Here is a 21,353-nt window from a genome sequence, read left to right on the forward strand (position 1 = left end):
ATTAAAATTTTGAACTTAACAAAAAGTTAATTAAATAATTTATAGGACATACCAGTGTGAATTGTGTAAAAAATTAATAATATTACTAAGGTTAACTCAAGAAAGTTTGTGCCTATAAATATACATAAAATGTCAATCTCTGTATGTAGGTACAGTACAGTGGGCCTCTATATCTGTGAGTTTTGCATCCTTCGATTTAACCAATCATGGATCCAAAATATTTAGAAAAAAAGGATAATTGTATCTGTACTAAATATGGACACACATTTTTTTCTTGTCATCATTCCTGAAACAATACAGTATAACAGCTACTTACATAGCACTTACATTGTATTAGTTATTATAAGTAACCTAAAGACAATTTGAAGCATACAGGAGGTAAGATGTTTATAGGTTATATGCAAATAATATACATCATTTTACATAAAAGACTTGGGCATCAGCAGATTTTGGTACCACCTGGGGCAGGGGTGGCGAGCTGAAACCAATTCCCCATGAATCATAAGGGTGACTGTATATAAACTGCCTAGCACCAAGTATGTCTTTAACACACAATTTTTAATAGAATTGCATTAAACCTATATAATAATTTAGAGAGAACTGACATCTCTTTCACGTTGAGGTTTATAATCCGTGAGCATGATATGTCTTCTCATTTATCTAGGTCTTCTTTGATTTCTTCCATCAGCATTTCATAATTTTTTGGGATACATATGCTCTGAAGTAAGTTTAAGTAGAACCGTGTTTTAATTTTTGACAAAAAGGTGGTTGGGTTTTGTGCATTGTTTTGTGCAACCTTGGGTTTTGTGCAACCTTGTTGAATTTGCTAAATAGGTCTAGGTTTTATAAAAATAGATTTTATAACATAGGTTTTATAAAAATAGATTATTTAGGAATTTTGGTGCAGATGATCACATCATATGCTAACAGGAACTATTTTATTTCTTCCTTTCCAATCTGTATAACTTTTTTTTTTCTCCGTTTTGCACTGGCTAGAACTTCTGATTGAATAGAGTAGTAAAACCAGACATCCTTACCTTGTTTCAATCTTGGAAGGAAAAATAGTCCATCTTTTAGTCTTAGGTGTGATGTTAGCTGAAAGTTTTGGTAGATGCTCTTAACTCCACTCTATTTCTAATGTGCTGAGAGTTTGTTTCTTTGTTTTAATCATAAATCAGTGCTGGATTTTTGTTAAATGCTTTTCTGTGTCAACTGATACAATCACATGACTTTTCTTGTTCAGCCTGTTGATATGGTGAATTAAACTGATTGATTTTCAAATGGTGAACCAGTCTTTCATACCTGGGAAATATTCCATATATAATGATGGTTAATTATTTTTATACATTGCTGGATTTAATTTGCTAACGCTAAGGGCTTTTATGTCTAAGCTCATGAGAAATATTTGTATTTTCTCCTTTTTACCCTTTTTACTTTGTGCTGTTTTTATGGGTTTGTATGATAGATCTAGATAGTATCTAGACGACGGAAATTTGAAAAGCTCTTGGAACCATTTTCTCACAGCTTTTTTGTCTTTTTTTCCCCAACTTTGCAGAGATTCACCCTACACATGCACATCTTAGTAAGACTCAAGAAAAACCTGATCAGATTTCTAGATTTCTGTATAGATCCCTCTTTTTCACAACTCTGCTCTATAGCTTCCAGTTAATTTAGACTTTCTAATCTGTGTCTTCTCAAATCAGTGATACTTCTGTGTTTTTGGGGGGTGAGGGAGAATTTGTCGCTATGATGGTTAATTTTGTATGTCAACCTGGCTGGGCCATAAGGCCCAGATAGGTGGTTATATTTATAGATGTTCCTTTGAGGGTGACTTTTTTTTTCTTAAAATTAACTTTTAAATCTGTGGACTTTGAATAAAGCAGATTCTCCTTCATAATGTGTGTGGGCCTCACCTAATCAGTTAAAGGCATGAATTAAACAAAAGACTGACCTCCCCCAGCATGAGAAAATTCTGAAGCAAATGAATTTCAGTCTTAAACAGCAACACTAGCTTTTCCCTAAGTCTCCTACCTAATGGCCTTTGGACTTGAACTGGAGCACCGGCTCGGCCCTGAGTCATCTCTAGGCTGCTGGCCCACCTTGTAGATTTTTGACTTACCAGTCTTAATAATGCATGAGCCAATTTCTCAAAATAGTATATTTTTTTCTGTAAATACATATCCTATTGGTTCTATTTCTCTGGAAAGCCCCGACTAATGCACTTTCTCTGCTCTGTGATCTGAAATATATCTCCAGGAAGAAAAATTGTATGACATAGTACTCACTTTTATTTGCTTCATTTCTCTCAGAGACCACAGTTCTGTGCTGCTTGTAGTTCAATGTTTAAAAATTTATTTCATATATTTTTCTGTATTTCATATAGTTTTCTGTTTTCTAATTACTTTTTAGGGTGTGAGGTTAAATCCAGTTCCTATTACTTCATTATGACTAAGTCTAGCTTAATTTAAAGTCTAAGAAAACAACTCAATTTCCACATCCTCTATAATGTTTTGTTTCTGTTCTCCAAATACGTGTTAGTCCTTTAATTAATTTGTAAATGGAAATGTGAATGCTTTTTATTTAACAGAAAGAAGACATAACATTTGTCTATAGTCAAATAAATACGAGTTTACATACTAGCTCCACCACACACTAAGTGCTATGAGCAGTTTATATGCCTTCTCATGTCTATTATTTCCTCATTTAACAACTGTGAGTAATAATTGCTTAATATAATTATTGGATGTAAAGCACCTGGGACACACTGTACCCTCAATAATTGCTAGTGTACTGAGAACAATTTCCTGGGAAATTCTCTACCCTTCTCCTCCATGTCAATGTAAAGTAAAGCCATAATGCCGTTTTGTGTATTAAGTCTATGTTTTCCAAGCTGCATTCAGTATAGGTGTAGACACCTGGTAGTTGTAAGATTTAAAGCTCAAGTATTGTATGCGGCAGCCATGTTTCCTATCATCATGAATAACAGAGACAAGAAGGATGAAGACAACAAGGAGGAGGACAAGCAGGAGGTAAAAGAGGAAGAGGAGAAGCAGAAAGAGAGAGAGAGAGAGAGGATTTCTGGATGACAAAATATTTTTCTGGTAATATTCAATTTTTGGATTAATTTTTTTCTTAAGGTCCAGACACGAGCTGCATTCCATTCTGTGAGTTTCGTGAAACACCTCAGTATCTTTACAATGAAGTTTCACCTTGATTTGAGTTAGGTTAAATTTAAATTTTGAGCTTTGCAATCCAACAGTTTTCCACTAATAGTGTTTATCTGTTCTTCAGCCTTGATATTCTTTGTTACCTTGGACATTTTAATTCATATATTTTTCCTTCTGTAGTAACCCAGATAATGATTTACTCTTTCACTCTCTAATACTTTGTAAGATTTAAAGAGAGTTTTTAAACAATATATATTGAGTTTATTAATGGTGTGCGGTACAGAAGTCAGCATAAAGTGAGTAGCAAAACTACTCATCCTATGAATACATTTTATTAGCCTTTAAATGTCCCCACTTGCACTGTTTCTCATAATCCTAAATCTTTAATTATAAATAACTTTAATTACAGTCCTTCTTTGGCATGGCGAAAGCAATGAAATATGGAACTTGTTGTTGGCCAAACTTACATGAATTCATAACTTAACAATTGGTGTGAAATATGTAAATATTCAAACACGTCTCCAGTGTAACAAAAAAAATGTAACAGTGAGTCACAAAATAGGTTCACCCCAGTTCCACCTAAATAAACACTGCATAAAGCATTATTCAACATTAATTTATTTGTTCAATAACTCACTGCAGTGACAGAAAGTCCCAGGCAACAGTTTCAAAATAATATGAACTATCTTCAAGAGAGACCCAAACTGGATCTAGCAATCAGAAATCTTGACTTAGAAATCTAGAATGGACATAAAGAGAATATCTGTCGCAGATTCCTGCTTTCAAGTAGTTGATATCATCAAACTTTATTTTATGTACAGGTAACTGGGACCTAAAAATATATAATTCTTTGGCTAAAGTCTCATTCTCTTTTTGAAAATGAAATCATGGCAAGAATCTAGTGTTCATCTATTAATTCAATTATTTACATAGCAAATAACTATGTAATGAATACTTATTACATGCCAATCACTGTGTTAGTTGGTATGGGTAAATGGCAAATGAACCAAGCAGAAGATTGGGTCTTATAAATTTTATTTTTAAAAAATTACATTTCTTCTACATATATTATTTACAAAGAAGGTTTCTAATTTTCTGTATTTATGCTTAATGAAATCATCAATTACCTAATCAATAGGCTACAACTCTCTCTTATCAGTTCTTATTTTAATGCTCAAATTCTCACAGATCTGTCCAGTGGCAATGAATTAAATTTGGATTTTATGTCCTTTTGGCTTATAATCATTGCTGTTTAACAGCTTTCTTATTTTCTGAAATATCAAGTTGTTTCAGGATTATTCTGAATATTCTAGTTTCAACTCTGAAATTAGGCATTTCTCAAGGCAGTCCTTTGTTATTGTTAGTGAAAATAGTTTCTAGGAACCCATATGTGGGTAATGGTAGTCATTGCTAGATGTCTCTCGATACAATGCACTAGAAGGACTCAATGCCATATCTGTGGTATATCTCCTGAATGCGTAACATAAATCTAATCTTGAGTAGACCTCAGACAAGCCAAATTGAGAGGAAGTCTACAAAATAAATGGCTCACACTCTTTAAAAATACTAAGGTAATGAAAGAAAAATATATTCTGAGGAAATCTACTATACTAAAGGCAACTAAAGAAATATGACAACACAATGGAACATGTGATCCTGAATTGGATCCTACCACAGAAAAATTATAGTACACAACAAACTATTTTAAGTATAATTGTGATTAGTGCTACCATGGAAAAGTGGAAGATGCAGTGATCTCATGAGACCAATATGGAAAAGAAGATAAAGGAAATGCAAGTTATTTACTATATGGAATTTCCTGATAGCTTGGTATGATACGATGAATATCAGTTTTGGATGAAGAGGACACAAGTTCAATTCCCAGCCTTATTCGAGTATTAGTTCCTCAACTATGAGTAAGTCACTTACTTACACTGAGTCTCATTTATTGTGAGATAATTATGTGAAAATGTTTTAAAAACTACAAAGCATTTTATAAATAATAATCATTGTTAAATATAGATTAGTGTAGTCTTCTTAATCTATTTCTTTGACTTTAGTCTGTTATCCTGGGTCCATAGTTCACAATGTTACAGTTTCACCTCCCTCAACCAAAGTTACTGGAAAATATTTTCTTCGTGACTGCTGCTCCATAAAGCATACATTTTTCTGTATGCCATGACATAGACTGAAACCAACTTGATGGCAAGGAGTGCTTCATTGTCTTCATATCTTGCCAGAACAAAAAATAAAATACCTGGAGAAAAAAGGATAAATTCAGTAATGTTTGATGAGTGAACAAATGATTATGGGTAGCTGGTAAAAGCCGTTGGATCCGGTATCCAAATACCTCACTGTACTATCTTAGGAAAGTCAACACACTGCTCTCATTTTTGCTTTCTTACTTGTAAAATCAATAAAATAATATCTGCCTTAAATGGCCCTTGTGAGCCAATGAAAATAATGCGCTTGCATGTGCTTAGCACAAGTAATATGCCATGTGTATTAGTTTTCTAGGGCTCTTTTAACAAAGCACAACAAACTTGGGGTAGCTTAAAACAATATAATATTTTCTCATAGTTCCACAGTCCAGAAGTCTAAAATGGAGGGGTTAAGAGGGTTGGTTCCTTCTAGAGGCATTGAGAGAGAAACCGTTCCATCCTTCCCTCCTAACTCTTGGTGACTTCAACAATCTTTTATGTTCCTTGCCTTGCAGATGCATCACTTCAATCTCTATCTTCATTTTTGCATAGCTTTCCTTTTGTGTCTGTGTGTGTCTGTCTCTTCTTTTCTGTATGTGTATAAGGATACTTGTCATTTTGTTCAGAGTATTCCAAAAAGGGGGAAGGGGAAGAGAAGATTCTCTCATTTCCTGAATGGAATTTGATGTTGCTTCTATGCATTAGTGCTTTGCTAATGATGACAGTGTCTCAGCATTTTGATGGGGTTGATATGGTGCGCAGCACCTCTGGTGGTACCCCATCCAAGGTTGTATAGATGATAATAGCTGATAGCCCACTCTGTGTAGTAGGAAAGGCTGGTGCAATTGGTAAAACTAGATGATAGCAGTTTGGGAATTTCTGCAAATATTTGTCCACCAGGAATACTGGTAGTGATACCCCTGTACAATTTTATGGGCCCAGGCAATATTAACAATAGCCCAATGGATTGCAGATAATAAAATCATAGAAGAAGATGGAAGATATCAGATAGAAGAAACATAACCTAGAGAGTCTTCAGAAATAAGTGAGACTATCTGGCGTATCAAAGGTCTAGCAATTTCTAATATATGTGAGTTAGGAAAATATAGCTATTTCTTTGTTTCAGGCCTGTGAGGTTGTAAAACTTAGAAGCTTCCCACAAGTTATTTAGGCATAACATTCCCTTTTAAGTTATTAAGATATCTAAATGTAATGTATCTGGATAATTTAATTCAATAATTACTTATTGAATCCATATGTCTTAGGCAGAATGTTCCCCCAAAGATGTCCATACACTAATCATTGGATTTTAAGAATAGATTACCTCAGTTGGCAGAGGAGACTTTGCAGATATAATTAGAAGTAGAGAATTTAAAATGGGGAAAGTATTCTGGGTAGTCTGGGTGGGTTCAATTTAATCACACATTGAAAGCTGATATGTTATTGATTAGAAGTAAAGAGTTTAAAATAGGGAGATTATTCTGGATAGTCTGGGCAGGCTGAATGTAATCACACAAACTGTTGAAATCAGAGAAGTTATTTGGTGGGGGGCAAAGGAGGTGTACAAGAGGGCAAGTCAGAGAGAATCAAATCATGAGAAGGGCTTGACTTGCCCTTTCTGGTTTGAAGATGGTGGGAGAAACACCATGAGAATGCAGGTGGCTTTATGGAGCTGTGGCAAGCTCTCTGCTGACAGTCAACATGTATAGAAGGACCTCAGCTATACAGTCACAAGGAAATGAATTCTGCTAAGAACTTACATGAGCTTGGAAGTAGATTCTCCTTTAGAGCCTCCATAAATAAACTCGGTCCTATTGGCACCTTGATTTTGATCTTGTGAGACTTAAAACAAAACAAAACAAAAAAAAACAGATAAGCCATGCTGTATCAGGATTCTGACCACAGAACTGGGAAAAGTCGTATTGTTTCACCCACAAAGTTTATGAGAATTTGTTACCATAGAAACAGAAACCTAATTCTACAATTAATATAGAAACATTTTTCTAGGTGCTAGAGACATATAGAAATTAATAAAATGTGATGGAGCCATTTCCATTATTTAGAGTTACAAATAAGAAAAGGCAAGAAAGTAGAGGGATTTCTTTTGATTCAAAATATTAAGAGGGACTGCCTAGAAAAATTAGAATATGAATTGAGCTAAGAAACATTTTCAAGATAAAGTGAATTTTGCTAAAATGAATATTTACGTCAATTTATGAACAACATCCTCTGTTCTTTCCGTAAAGTTAAGAGTGATCATTCCAATCTAGCTTTCTTTGAATGTCCATATAGTCTGGTCAAATGTTAATTATCCCTACCTTTTCTGATGGATGGATAGATCAGTAGCTAGCAGGATAATATACGCATAACCATTCAAGAATGGATTGTCTTAAGTATAATGCACATGAATTTATATGAAATACACTTGATTTCCCTTTTTTCTTTTCTTTAACCTTTTTGTAGATTATAAAATTAATGTTTATGTAAAAAGTTAAATATACCAGGACTTCAAAGAAAATAAAAATCACCTGAAGTCATATCAAGTGATAAATATATTACATATTAGAATGTATTTTTCTAGTCCTTATTCTAAACAATATATTACACAAATACAGTTATTTGTTTAACATCATATTGGAATCACATAACATTAAATACTTTTATAAAGTCCCTTTTCACAATATATTATTATATTATATAAAATATTACATGTCATTGTTAATGCTGGCATAGCAGCAACACCCTATGTGTCACCAATTACTTGGAAAAATAGATTGTTTTCCGAATTTTTGCTATTTTAAGATATGCTGTAGTAAAAACTATTATAGAATAATCTTTCTATAAATAAATTATTACTTCTTTAAAGGAAGCATTCCATCTTCATTAAAATGTACTGCCTTAAATTGTCCCATAAATGGTGTATCATGGAACCAGTGCCTAAAGGAGACACAAAGAATCAAACTAGAAAACAACAAAACAACCATATTTTGAGATATGGAGTCAGGGTGTCAGAGTTATGAAAAGGGAACTATAGTTCCTATAAATTAGTTTTGAGCAAAAACCTGGGAAGATATCCAACTGTGGAAGTATGAAAAGTGCTTTAATTTTTTTAAAACAGGGCAGCTATTAAGTTGCTTTTAGCTAATGAGTCTTCTTAGTATTATATTCTTATACCAAGGATCAGTCAGTAATTATTTTGATCAGGATTTTAAAATTTCCCTTGCACAACAAGTAAGAGATCTATTTTGGCCTTAAAGCTAATGGATTGTATAGATTTCCAAACCCAATTCTCCTTGCTAAAGGAAAAGAAAAGCAACAAAAAACTGACAGCAACAGAATGCCTTTTATGAGTGGGCCACTAGTCTGGCACTTTATAGATCTTATTTAATCCTCATCCCAAACCCTGTGAAATAGATAAATATTTACTCCATTTTGTAGATAAGGAAACTGAAAGTCTGAGCACTTAAATAATATTAATATACCCGAAGTAGCATTGTTAATAAATTGAAAAACCGTAATTCAAAAACCACATCTGCACAGTCTTAAAACTCAGATTTTCCTCAAATAATGCTGTTCCCATGAGATGAAGGAGTGGAATAAGGATGTAGTGAAGAAGAGAAAAGTATAAAAAGAAATGAAAAAGAAAAGAACAGAGAGAGAGAGAGGAGAGAAGTAGGAGAGAGAGGAAGGGAGGGATGGAAAAAAAGCGTGACAGTGTGATGTCAACACTTTTTTCTTATGCCACTAAGTGTATTAGCTTGAATGACATAAATAGAAAAATTGTACGATTTGCCTTAGACAACACCCAAAGAAGAAATAATCAGCTTTTGTTTTCAGTAGTTTTTCTTTAAAATATTTTTATAAAAGTATGAAACTATAATAGAATTAGTTTTCCTCATCTCTTAGAGGCTTTTATTTTTTCCATCTTCATAGTTGGAAGGAAAATCAATGGTATTGCTGAAAGAACTTCATGGCATTAAAGACCTAAACTCTAAAATCTTCATATTCCATTTGTTTTTAGATATTTATGTATCTCAAGCTATGAAGCTTAAGTTACTTTCGCTTTTGAGTTGGCTGATTATTTCAGCTAATTCTCAGAAATCTATATATCCCATCTCTTCATAAGAAAACATTCTAAAACCTCCTGTCACTTAGAGGTAAGGCATTGTATTCGGCTACTTCCTTCTGTGGACTGACTCTCTTGTTTCAAGGTCTGGAATAGCCCCTTCAAAGCCAAACTGTATTGTCCGTCTCCAGACTGTGTCCATGTCTTCTGTGTTAAGTGCCTAGCTATACCCACATATATATATATGTAAAAACTGATATGGAGATTAAACCTCAATGGATAGCTCAAAATAAAACAAAACAACAATTATCTATTAGAAAAAAGCTGATGATTCTAAAACTTCTATTGAATGTAATACTTACTGAATACATCTAAAATTTTTTGCCATAGAAGGAAAATAAGTTGTTCACCATGGATCATTATTGGTGTTTTCTCTAGGTGAAAAGCATATCCAGAATAGTTATTTTTTTTCTAAAAGGGACTTTAAACAGAAATATAGTATGTGAGTCCTTAAATGCATAAAAACTTTATTCAATAATATTTTCAACCATATTTTCGTATGATTTTTTTCACACTCCCTTTAATTTTACCTTACCATTATTTCATATCTAAACTCCAAATTAGTAGTACTGTGGATAAGCTGATCCAACAGAATAAGTAAACAATCATCAGCCAAAGTTTTCACCTCTGCCTTTACAAAGACAATACATCTGAAAAGAAAGACCTATCACCAAGGAAACACCAAATCACTAAGGTTTCTATTTCCCAGAACAGACTTGTAAACCAGTACCCACCTTTCAGGTTCAGTTACCAAATACACTATTGAAATTTACTCATGCAGTTTTCTCTTTCAGACACTAGCTGTGTCAATATGCATTCCTTTTATATCTCATTTTTCAGTTTCCTTCAAGAAAAAAAATAAGATAACATAGAGTAAATGAATGATGTCTTTTTGGGCTGTATATAGGAACCCCATTAAAAATGTTTTTATTAAGATGCATATTACTGTATATGGTGTAATTCCAATTTTAATGTAAATATAAGATTGCTTATGCTGTATGTGGAATTGTCAAAATTACGCCATTTGTGTTTTGTAGCTTGCGCATACACAAGTGTTTCATTCTTGCCAGAGCAGTGAAACTTAATAAAACCAAAACAACTGCTTTTGCTTTACTTCTTGATACCTGCACATTCTAGTAACATTTTCTACTTTTATCTTAGTAATAAGTGAAGAAGGATTGAAAGGCAAAGAAATGATGTTTCGTTTTATTTTTCCCTTTCCTTCTATGTTATTATTTTCAGTGCAAGTGGTTGGCTAATACAGAAAAGTAACATGAATGAGAAAGGATATGACAAGGTTCTTTGGTCACTCATGTTTCTTAGAACACAACTGCCTTCTTTCTGCATACAAAGAAAGTTTCGGTTCAATTAGAAAGCATGTTAGTGCCACTAAATTAGTTGTAGTCAGAGCATACTTGTCAGGCACACACTCTGAGTCTCTCTGCATCTCAAGTCTACCAGAATTCTATGTTCATGGTACACTATTACTATGTGTCAGTGGAAAACGGGACATACATATTGTACACAATCCATTGTTCTATCTGGACATCACTTACAAAGTATAAGTTCAGAGTTCCTAGATAAAACTATTAAGACTTTCAAGATAATGACAGCAGAGCAGTAAACCAAGTATTTACCCCTTCTGAGCTTGAGGCCCTATATGAATGCACAGTTTGCATGTTCATAAAGCCATTCTTGTAATTGCCATTCATTGACTGCCTGCATATTCCCAGTGCTTTACATGCATTTTATTTGTCAATCATGACAAGATTGTTATCTTGATTTCACAGAGAATAAAATAAATTTTTGAGAGTAATCATTTACAAATTAACATGTTCAATTGAAGATTGAGTCAGAGATCAAACTACAACATAATCTGGACTTGGATAATTTTAACTAGCCCTTTAATATTGCCAGAACGTATAATCAAAATTGATGGAATTGTTTTTACCACATGGCTTATAGAAATAAGTATTACACGTTTATAATTATACTGCAGGCAGTCCTCACTTGCATGGTATTATGTTATCTGAAACTTACGCATGTTAGTGTAATGTAATCACTCTCCATTACCATGAAATGGTGCAAAGCAAGTACTACTTACGTAATTCATTATGTTTATATAGTGGTTTACCATTTGCCATTTTTATTGTTGTTGTTCATTAGGTATTATTTACCGTGCTATGAGGGTTAATTCCAGCAGACCTAGAATTAGCCTGAGTTGTCTTGCTAAAGTATCTGCGTAATACTGACCCTTGGGCAAGGCATGAAATGTACTTAATATTGTTGCTTTGTAATCATGTGTCCCAGGACTTTTATACTAGTTCGTTAGTATTGTTTAATCAATAAAATAATACTAGAAATTTGTACCTGGCCTCAGGGCGAACCCTAGAGCGTTCTGCCATTGAGGCTAGTACCATAGTAGGAATATGCTTACATGGCCTACAGAGTATTAGGTATTCCCTGGTTCCAAGGTGAGTTGTGCACAAATTGGTAGTAACTGATCTGAGAGAAAAAACGCATCCACACTGCCCTTACACACAGCTGGGAGTCATGCCTTGCCTCTCAGGACCTCTTGTTGTAAGGCCTTCGGCTATGATACATATCCTTGCTTTAATGCTATTTCTCTATTGCATTCATTTGTGAACTATAAATTTGTATGCATTGTCGTTTGGAATCCTAATCACCTTTAGCAAGCAATCCTGTCTACCACCATTAGTAAATGTACATATGATATTTTCCAGCGATTTTATGTGAAAAATATTTTGAATTTTGTTACTTTTAAAAATGTATATAACCAATCCCATAATCAGGATATAGGTAAATTCTCTTACCCCAAGATATCTCTTGTGCCCCATTCCACTTGATCACTGCTGCCCTACACCATGCAACCAGGCTTAAAATGTTCATTACAGGAGGAGGGGTGGAGCAAGATGGCAGAATAGAAAGGTTCACTGATCATCCCTCCGCACAAGGACACCAACCTAACAACTACACAGAAAAAACACGTGCATAGGAACCAAAAATCAGGTGAATACTTACAGTACCTGGTTTTAACTTCATATTGCCGAATGAGGCACTGAAGAGAATAAAAATACAGCCCTGAATCTCTTACCCCACTCCTCCCTCATCTCCAACAGCAGTGTCCTGGTGTGTAGACGTTCTCTGGGTACTGGGGGCGGGAGAACAAAACAATTGTGAGGAATTGAACTCAGTACTGTTCTGTTAGACCAGGAAGGAAAACCAGACAAAACTCAGGTGAAGTCTTCCCACAAAGGGAGCATTTAAATTAGTCTTAGCAAAAGGGGAATCTCTCACCTCAGAAGTTCAAACACGAGTGCCTGCATACCTCTCCACTGAGGGCCAAAGTGCTCTGATTCCCTAAGTAAACTTGAAAGGCAGTCTAGGCCATAAGGACTGCAAGACCTAGGTGAGTCTTAGGGCTGACCTAGGCCTGGAGATAGTAGACTAGGGGTGGCGGGGGTCACTACGATATACTGAGACACCAGCTAGGGAAGTCAAGCGAGCGCTGGCATTACCCCTCCCCAATCCCAGGCTGCACAGCTCATGGCTCCAAAAGAGATCCCTTCCTTCTGTCTGAAGAGAGGAGAGGAAAGGGTGGGGAGAACTTCATCTTGCATCATGGATCCCAGCTCAGCCACAGCAGGATAGGACATTGGTCAGAGTCGTGATGCCCTTGTTCCAGGCCCTAGCTCCCAGATGACATTTCTAGACACACTATGGGCCAGAAGGAAACCTGCTGCCTTGAAGGAAAGGCAGCCTTTCCAGCCACGCCAGTATTAATCACCTGCTAACTGAAGAACCCCTGGGCCCTGAATAACCTGCAGCGATACCCAGGTACTACATCAAGGCCCTTGGTGAGCCTCTGAGACTTGCTGGCTTCAGGTGAGACTCAGCATATTACCAGCTGTGGTGGCTATAGGGAAAAACTCTTTCTGCTTGAGAAAAGGAGAGGGAAAAGTAAAGGAGACTTTATCCTGCACCTTAGATACCAAAACCACCATAGGGGTAGAACACCAATTGAGCTCTTGGGGTCTCTGACTCTGGGACTTGACTCTTGGATGGCATTTCAGGACCTTCCCTGGGCCAGAGGGGATCTTATTACTCTGAAGGGTGAAACCCAGGCCAAGCAGCATTTACCACAACCTGACTTAAGAGACCTTCGGCCTTAAGGAAACATGTGTAGTAGTCTGGTAGCACTGCTCGTGGCTAGGGTTGGAGGTAGCTCTGTGGTGAGGCTCCTCTGCCTTGAGTGGAAAGGGCAGGGAAGAATGGGAAAGCCTGTGTCTTGCGGTTTGAGTGCCAGCACAGCTGCAATACAATACAATACTAGGTCACCTTCTAAGGTTTTTGATTCTAGTCCTTGACTCCCAGACAGCACTTCAGGACCCACCTGGTGAATAAGGAACAACATTGCCTGCCCTGAAGGGAAGAACACAGGCTTGGATGGTTTTGCCACCTGCTGATTGTACAGCCCCACAGCCTTGAGCGAACATAGACAGTAGCCAGAGAGTGATTACAGCAGGCCTTGGGTGAGACCCAGTGCTGTGCTGGTTTCAGGTCTGACCCAGTGCAGTCATAGTGGTGGTGGACACAGGAATGCTTGCGTCACTTCATGCCCAGCTTTAGGTGGCTCAGAACAGAGAGAGAAACTGTATGTTTGGAAGAAAGTAAGAGAAGAGAAGAGCCTCTGCCTGGTAATCCAGAGAATTCTCCTTGATATTTTCCAAGACCATCAAGGTAGTACCTGTATGAGTCTGCAAGAACCACAGCATGCTGGGCTTGGGGTGCCTCCTAAGGCACAAACCACTTGCATTACAACACCCAAGTTCATTCAAATATCTGGAAAGCCTTCCCAAGAAGGAGAGATACAAATAAGCCCAGACAGTAAATACTACAATAAATAACTTACTCTTCAATGCCCAGGCACTGAAAAATATCTGCTAGCATCAACATCATCCAGGAAAACAGGACTTCATCAAATGAACTGATAAGGCATCAGGACGAGTCCTGGAGAAACAGAGATATGGAACCTTTCAGACAGGTAATTCAAAATAGCTGTCTTGAGGTAACCCAAAAGAAATTCAAGATAACACAGAGAAGGAATTCAGAATTCTATCAGATCAATTTAAGAAAGAGAATGAAGCAATTACAAAAGAATCAAACAGAAATTCTGGAGATGAAAAAATATAATTGGCATACTAAAGAATACATCAGAGTCCTTTACTAGCAGAATGAATCAAGAGGAAGTAAGAATTAAGGAATTAATGAGCTCGAAGACAGACTGTTTGAAAATATACGGTCAGAGGAGACAAAAGAAAAAAAAATGAAGCACACTTACAGGACATAGAAAATAGCTTCAAAAGGGAAAATCTAAGAATTTATTGACCTTAAAGAGGAAATAGAGAAAGAGATAGGGGTAAAAGTTTATTCAAAGAGATAATAACAAAGAATTTCCCCAACCTAAAGAAAGATATCTATATCCAAGTATAAGAAGGTTACAGAATAGCAGGAAGACTTAACCCAAAGAAGACTACCTCAAGACATGTAATAATTGTACTCCCAAATGTCAAGGATAAAGAAAAAATCCTAAAAGCAGCAAGAGAAAAGAAACAACCTACAAAGGACTTCCGATATGTCTGGCAGCAGTCTTTTCAGTGAAAGCCTTACAGGGCAGGACATAGTGGCATGACATATTTAAAGAGCTGAGGGAAAGAAAACTTTTAGCCTAGAATAGTATATCTGGTGAAAATATCCTTCAAACATGAAGGAGGAATACTTTCTCAGACAAACAAAAACTGAGAGATTTCATTAATATCAGACACACCCTACAAGAAATGCTAAAGGAAGTAGTTCAATCAGAAAGAAAAGGACATTAATTAAAAATAAGTAATCAACTGAAGGTAAAAATCTTACTGGTAATAGTAAGTGCACAGAAAAACCCAGAATGTTATAACACTGCAGCTGTGGTGTATAAACTACTGCTATCCTAAGTAGAAAGATTAAATGATGAGCCAATCAAAAATAATAACTACAACAACTTTTCAAGACATAGTACAATATAATATAAATAGAAAAACACAAAGTTAAAAAGCATGGGGAAAAAGTGAAGGCAAGTTTTTATTAGTTTTCTTTTTACTTCTTTGTTTATGCAAATTGTGTAAATTTGTTATGTCCAAATAATGGGTTATAAGATAGTATTTGCAAGCCTCACAGTAACCTCAGAACAAAAACACAATAAATACAAACAAATAAAAATAGAAAGCAAGATACTAAAATCATATCACCAGAGAAAATCATCTTTGCTAGAGGAGTGAAAGAAGGAAGAGAAGAGCATAAAATGACCAGAAAACAAATAACAAATGGAAGGATTAAGGCTTTACTTATCAATAATAACATTAAATGTAAAATGGACTAAAGTCTCCAACAAAAAGACATAGACTAGTTCAGTGAATGAAAGAACACAACTAATTGATCTATTGCCTACAAGAAACATACTTCACCTATACAGACACACATAGACTGAAAATAAAGGGATAGAAAGAGATATTCCATGCCAATGGAAACCAAAAAAGAGCTAAAATTGCTATACTTATGTCAGCCGAAATAGATTTCAACACAAAAACAATAAGAAGAGACAAAGAAGGTCACTGATATGGTTTGGATTTGTGTCTCCGCCTAAATCTCATGTTGAATTGGAGGAAGGCCTGGTGGGAGGTGATTGGATCATGGGAGTGGATTTCCCCCTTGCTGTTCACATGATAGTGAGTTAGTTCTCTTGAGGTCTGATGGTTTAAAAGTGTTTGGCACTTCCCCTTTTGCTGGCTGTCTCTCACGCCACCATGTGAAGAAAGTACTTGTTTCCCCTTCACCTTCTGCCATGATTTTAAGTTTCCTGAGGTCTCCCAGTCATGCTTCCTGCTAAGCCTGTGGAAGCGTGAGTTAATTAAGCCTCTTTTCTTCATAATGTTTCCAATCTCAGGTAGTTCCTTATAGCAGTGTGTAAATGGCCTAATACAGTCCTATATAATGATAAAAGGGTCAATGCAGCAAGAGCCTGTAACAATTTCGAGTATATATGAACCCAATACTGGAGCACCCACAGAAATTAAACAAATATTTTTAGAGTTAGAGAAAGAGAGGCTCCAATACAATAACAGCTGGAGACTTCAACGCCTCACTTTCAGCATTGGACGTATCTTCCAGATGAAAATCAACAAAGAAACATTAGACTTAATCTGCAATATAGTCCAAATGGATCAAATAGATATTTACAGAACACTTCATTCAACGGCTTCTGAAAACACATTCTTCTCCTCAGCATCTTAATCATTCTCAAGTTATATGGTTTAACTGTGCCCCCACCCAAATCTCAACTTGAATTATATCTCCCAGAATTCCCATGTGTTGTGGGAAGGACCCAGGGGGAGGTCATTGAATCATGGAGGCTGGTGTTTCCCGTGCTATTCTCATGATAGTGACTAAGTCTCATGAGATCTGACAGGCTTATCAGGGGTTTCCTCATTTTTCTCTTGCAGCCTCCATGTAAGAAGTGCCTTTTGCCTCCTGCCGTGATTTTGAGGCTTCCCTAGCCTTGTGGAACTATAAGTCCAATTAAACCTCTTTTTATTCCCAGTCTCAGGTATGTCTTTATCAGCAGTGTGAAAATGGACTCGTACAGTACATTAGTACCAGTAGAGTGGGGTGTTGCTGAAAAGATACTTGAATATGTGGAAGTGACTTTGGAGCTGGGTAACAGGCAGAAGTTGGAACAGTTTGAAGGGCTCAGAAGAAGACAGAAAAATGTGGGAAAGTTTGGAACCTCCTAGAGACTTGTTGAATGGCTTTGACAAATATGTTGATAGTGATATGAGCAATAAGGTTCAGGCTGAGGTGGTCTCAGATGGAGATGAGGAACTTCTTGGGAACTGGAGAAGAGGTGACTTCTTATGTTTTTGCGAAGAGAATGGCGACATTTTGCCCCTGTCCTAGAGATTTGCAGAACTTTGAACTTGAGAGAGATGATTTAGGGTATCTGGCAGAAGAAATTTCTAAGCAGCAGTGCATTCAAAAGGTGACTTGGGTGCTGTTAAAAGCATTCAGTTTTAAAAGAGAAACAGAGCATAAAAATTCAGAAAATTTGCAGCCTAACAATGCAATAGAAAAGAAAAAAACATTTTTTGAGGAGAAATTTAAGCCAGCTGCATAAATTTGCATAAGTAGCAAGGAGCCTAATTTTAATACCCAAGACCATGGGGGAAATGTTTCCAGGGCATGTCAGGGACTTTCACGGTAACCCCTCCCATCACAGGCCCAGAGGCCCAGGAGGAAAAGTGGTTTTGTGGGCCAGGCCCAGGGTCCCTGTGCTGTGTGCAGCCTAGGGACTTGGTGCCCTGCATCCCAGCTGCTCCAAACATTGCTAAAAGGGGTCAAGTTACAGCTCAGCCCATGGTTTCAGAGTGTGCAAACCTCAAATCTTGGCAGCTTCCATGTGGTGTTGAGCCTGTGGGTGCACAGAAATCAAGAACTGAGGTTTGGGAACCTCCACCTAGATTTCAGAAGATACATGGAAACACCTGGATGCCCAGTCAAAAGTTTGCTGCAGAAGCAGGGCCCTGATGGAGAACCTCTGCAGTTTGGAAAGGAAAGGTGGGATCAGAGCTCCCACACAGAGTCTCTCCTGGAGCACTGCCTAGTGGAGCTGTGAGAAGAGGGCCACTGTTCTCCAGACCCCAAAATGGTAGATCCACCTACAGCTTGCACCGTACACTGGGAAAAGCTGCAGACAGTCAATGCCAGCCCATGAAAGCAGCTGGGAGGGAGGCTGTACCCTGCAAAGCCACAGAGGCGGAGCTTCCCAAGGCTGTGGGAACCTACCTCTTGCATCAGCGTGACCTGGATGTGAGACATGGAGTCAAAGGAGATCATTTTGGAGCTTTAAGATTTGACTGCCCTGATGGGTTTCAGACTTGCATGGGCCCTGGAACCCCTTTGTTTTGGTCAATTTCTCCCATTTCAAATGACTGTATTTACCTAATACCTGTACCTGCATTGTATCTAGGAAGTAACTGAATAACCTGTTTTTGATTTTACAGGCTCATAGGTGGAAGGGACTTGCCTTGTCTCGGATGAGACTTTGGACTGTGGACTTTTGAGTTAATGTTGAAATGAGTTAATACTTTGGGGGACTGTTGGGAAGGCATGATAGGTTTCGAAATGTGAGGATATGAGTTTGGAGGGGCTAGGGGCAGAATGATATGGTTTGGCTGTGTCCTTACCCAAATCTCAACTTGAATTGCATCTCCCAGAATTCCCACTTGTTGTGGGAGGAGCCCAGGGAGAGGTAATTGAATCATGGCGGCCAGTCTTTCCCATGCTATTTTCATGATACTGAATAAGTGTCATGAGATCTGATGGGTTTATCAGGGATTTCTGCTTTTGCTTCTTCCTCATTTTTCTCTTGCTGCTGCTAGGTAAGAAGCGCCTTTTTGGCTGGGCACAGTGGCTCACACCTGTAATCCCAGCACTTTGGGAGGCTGAGGCGGGTGGATCACCTGAGGTCAGGAGTTCCAGACCAGCCTGGCCAACATGGTGAAACCTCATCTCTAATAAAAAAAATACAAAAATTTAGCCAGGCATGGTGGCACATGCCTGTAATCCCAGCTACTCGGGAGGCTGAGACAGAAGAATAACTTGAACCCGGAAGGCAGAGTTTGCAGTGAGCTGAGATCATGCCATTTGCAGTGAGCTGAGATCATGCCATTGCACTCCAGCCCGGGTAACAGAATTAGACTCTGTCTCAAAAAAAGCAAACAAACAAACAAAAAAAGTGCCTTTTGCCTCACACCATGATTCTGAGGTCTCTCCAGCCATGTGGAACTGTAAGTCCAATTAAACCTTTTTCTTCCCAGTCTCAGGTATGTCTTTACCAGCATCATGCAAACAGACTAATACATAAAGGATAGACCAGATGTTAGGTCACAAAACAAGTCTTAAAACATTCAAAATAATTGAAATCACATCAAGCATCTTCTATGGCCACAATGGAATAAAACTAGAAATTAATAACAAGAGGAATTTAGGAAACTATGCAAGTACATGGAAATTAAACATTGCATTTCTGAATGACTAGTGGGTCAATGAAGAAATTAAAAAGGAAATTTTAAAAATGTAAACAAATGATAATGGAAACACAACATGCCAACATCTATGTGATACAGCAAAAGCAGTACTAAGAAGGAAGTTTATAGCTATAGGTCTACATCAAAAAAGAGGAAAAACTTCAAGTAAACAACCTAATAATGTGTCTTAAATAACTAGAAATGCAAGAGCAAACTGAACCCCAAATTAGAAGGAAAGAAATATAATAAAGATCAGAGCAGAAATAAATGAAATTGAAATAAAAAATACATAAGATAAATAAAACAAAAAGTGGATTTTTTGAAATGTTAAACAAAATTGACAAATGTTTACCCAGACTAACTAGAAAAAAAGGGGAGTAGGGGAGAGAATATTCAAATAAAGTCAGAAATAAAAAAGAAGACATTACAACTGATACTGCAGAAATTCAAAGGATTATTAGTGGCTACTATGAGCAAATATATGCCAATAAATTGAAAAATCTAGAAGAAATGGACAAATTCTTAGATACATAGAATCTATGAAGATTGAACCGGGAAGAAATCCAAAATCTGAACTGACCAATAACAAGTAATGAGATCAAAGCCAATAATAAAATTCTCCCAGTAAAGAAAAGCCCAGGACCTGATGTCTTCACTGCTGAATTCTACCTAACATTTTAAAAAGCACAAATAGCAATCCTACTCAAACTATTTCAACAAATAGAGGAGAAGAAATATTTCCAAACTAATTCTACAAAGCCAGTAATATTCTCATTTCAAAACCAGACAAAGATATATCAAATAAAGAAAACTACAGGCCCATATCACTGATGAATATTGATGAAAAAATCCTCAACAAAATACTAGCAAACAGAATTCAAAAATACATTAGATCATTCAACATGACCTAGTGGGATTTATCCCTGGGATGCAAGGATGGTTCAACATACAGAAATCAATCAATGTGATACATCATATCAAAAGAATGAAGGATAAAATCCATATGATATTTGAATTAATGCTAAAAAGCAATTGATATAATTCAACATTTCTTGATAGTAAAAACCCTCAAAAAACTGGGGATAGAAGAAAAATACCTCAACATAATAAAATCCATATATGACAGATACACAGCTAGTATCAAACTGAATGTGGAAAACTGAAATTCTTTTCTGTAGGATCTGGAACATAACAAGGATGTCCACTGTCACTACTGTTACTCAACATAGTACTGGAAGTTCTAGTTTGAGCAACCAGACAAGAGAAAGATAGAAAAGGCATCCAAATTGGAAATGAATAAGTCGTATTATCCTTGTTTGCAGATGATATGATCTTATAGTTGGAAAAATCTAAAGACTCCACAAGAAAACTATTAGAACTGATCAACAAATTCAGTAAATTTTCAGGATACAAAATCAACATACAAAAATTGTAGCATTTCTGTATGCCAACAGTGAACAATGTGAAAAAGAAATTTAAAAAGTAACCCCATTTACAATAACTGTACATGAAATTAAATACCTAGGAATTAACCAAAGAAGTGAAAGATCTCTATAATGAAAACTATAAGACACTGATGAAAGAAACTGAAGAGGAAACAAAATTGAAAAAATATTTCATGTTCATGAATTGGAGGAATTATTGTCGTTAAAATGTCCATATGACCTAAGGCAATCTACAGATTCAATGCAATCTCTGCAATGCAATTCAATGCAAA

General features: G+C 36.5%; 1 pseudogene; it reads left to right on the forward strand.

The window, feature by feature from the left end:
* Positions 1 to 2,855: 2,855 nt before the first annotated feature.
* Positions 2,856 to 21,353, forward strand: part of LOC129032974 (protein enabled homolog) — a 49,132-nt pseudogene continuing 30,634 nt past the window's right edge.

Source organism: Pongo pygmaeus, chromosome 2, assembly GCF_028885625.2.
Source record: "Pongo pygmaeus isolate AG05252 chromosome 2, NHGRI_mPonPyg2-v2.0_pri, whole genome shotgun sequence".
NCBI lineage: Eukaryota > Metazoa > Chordata > Mammalia > Primates > Hominidae > Pongo > Pongo pygmaeus.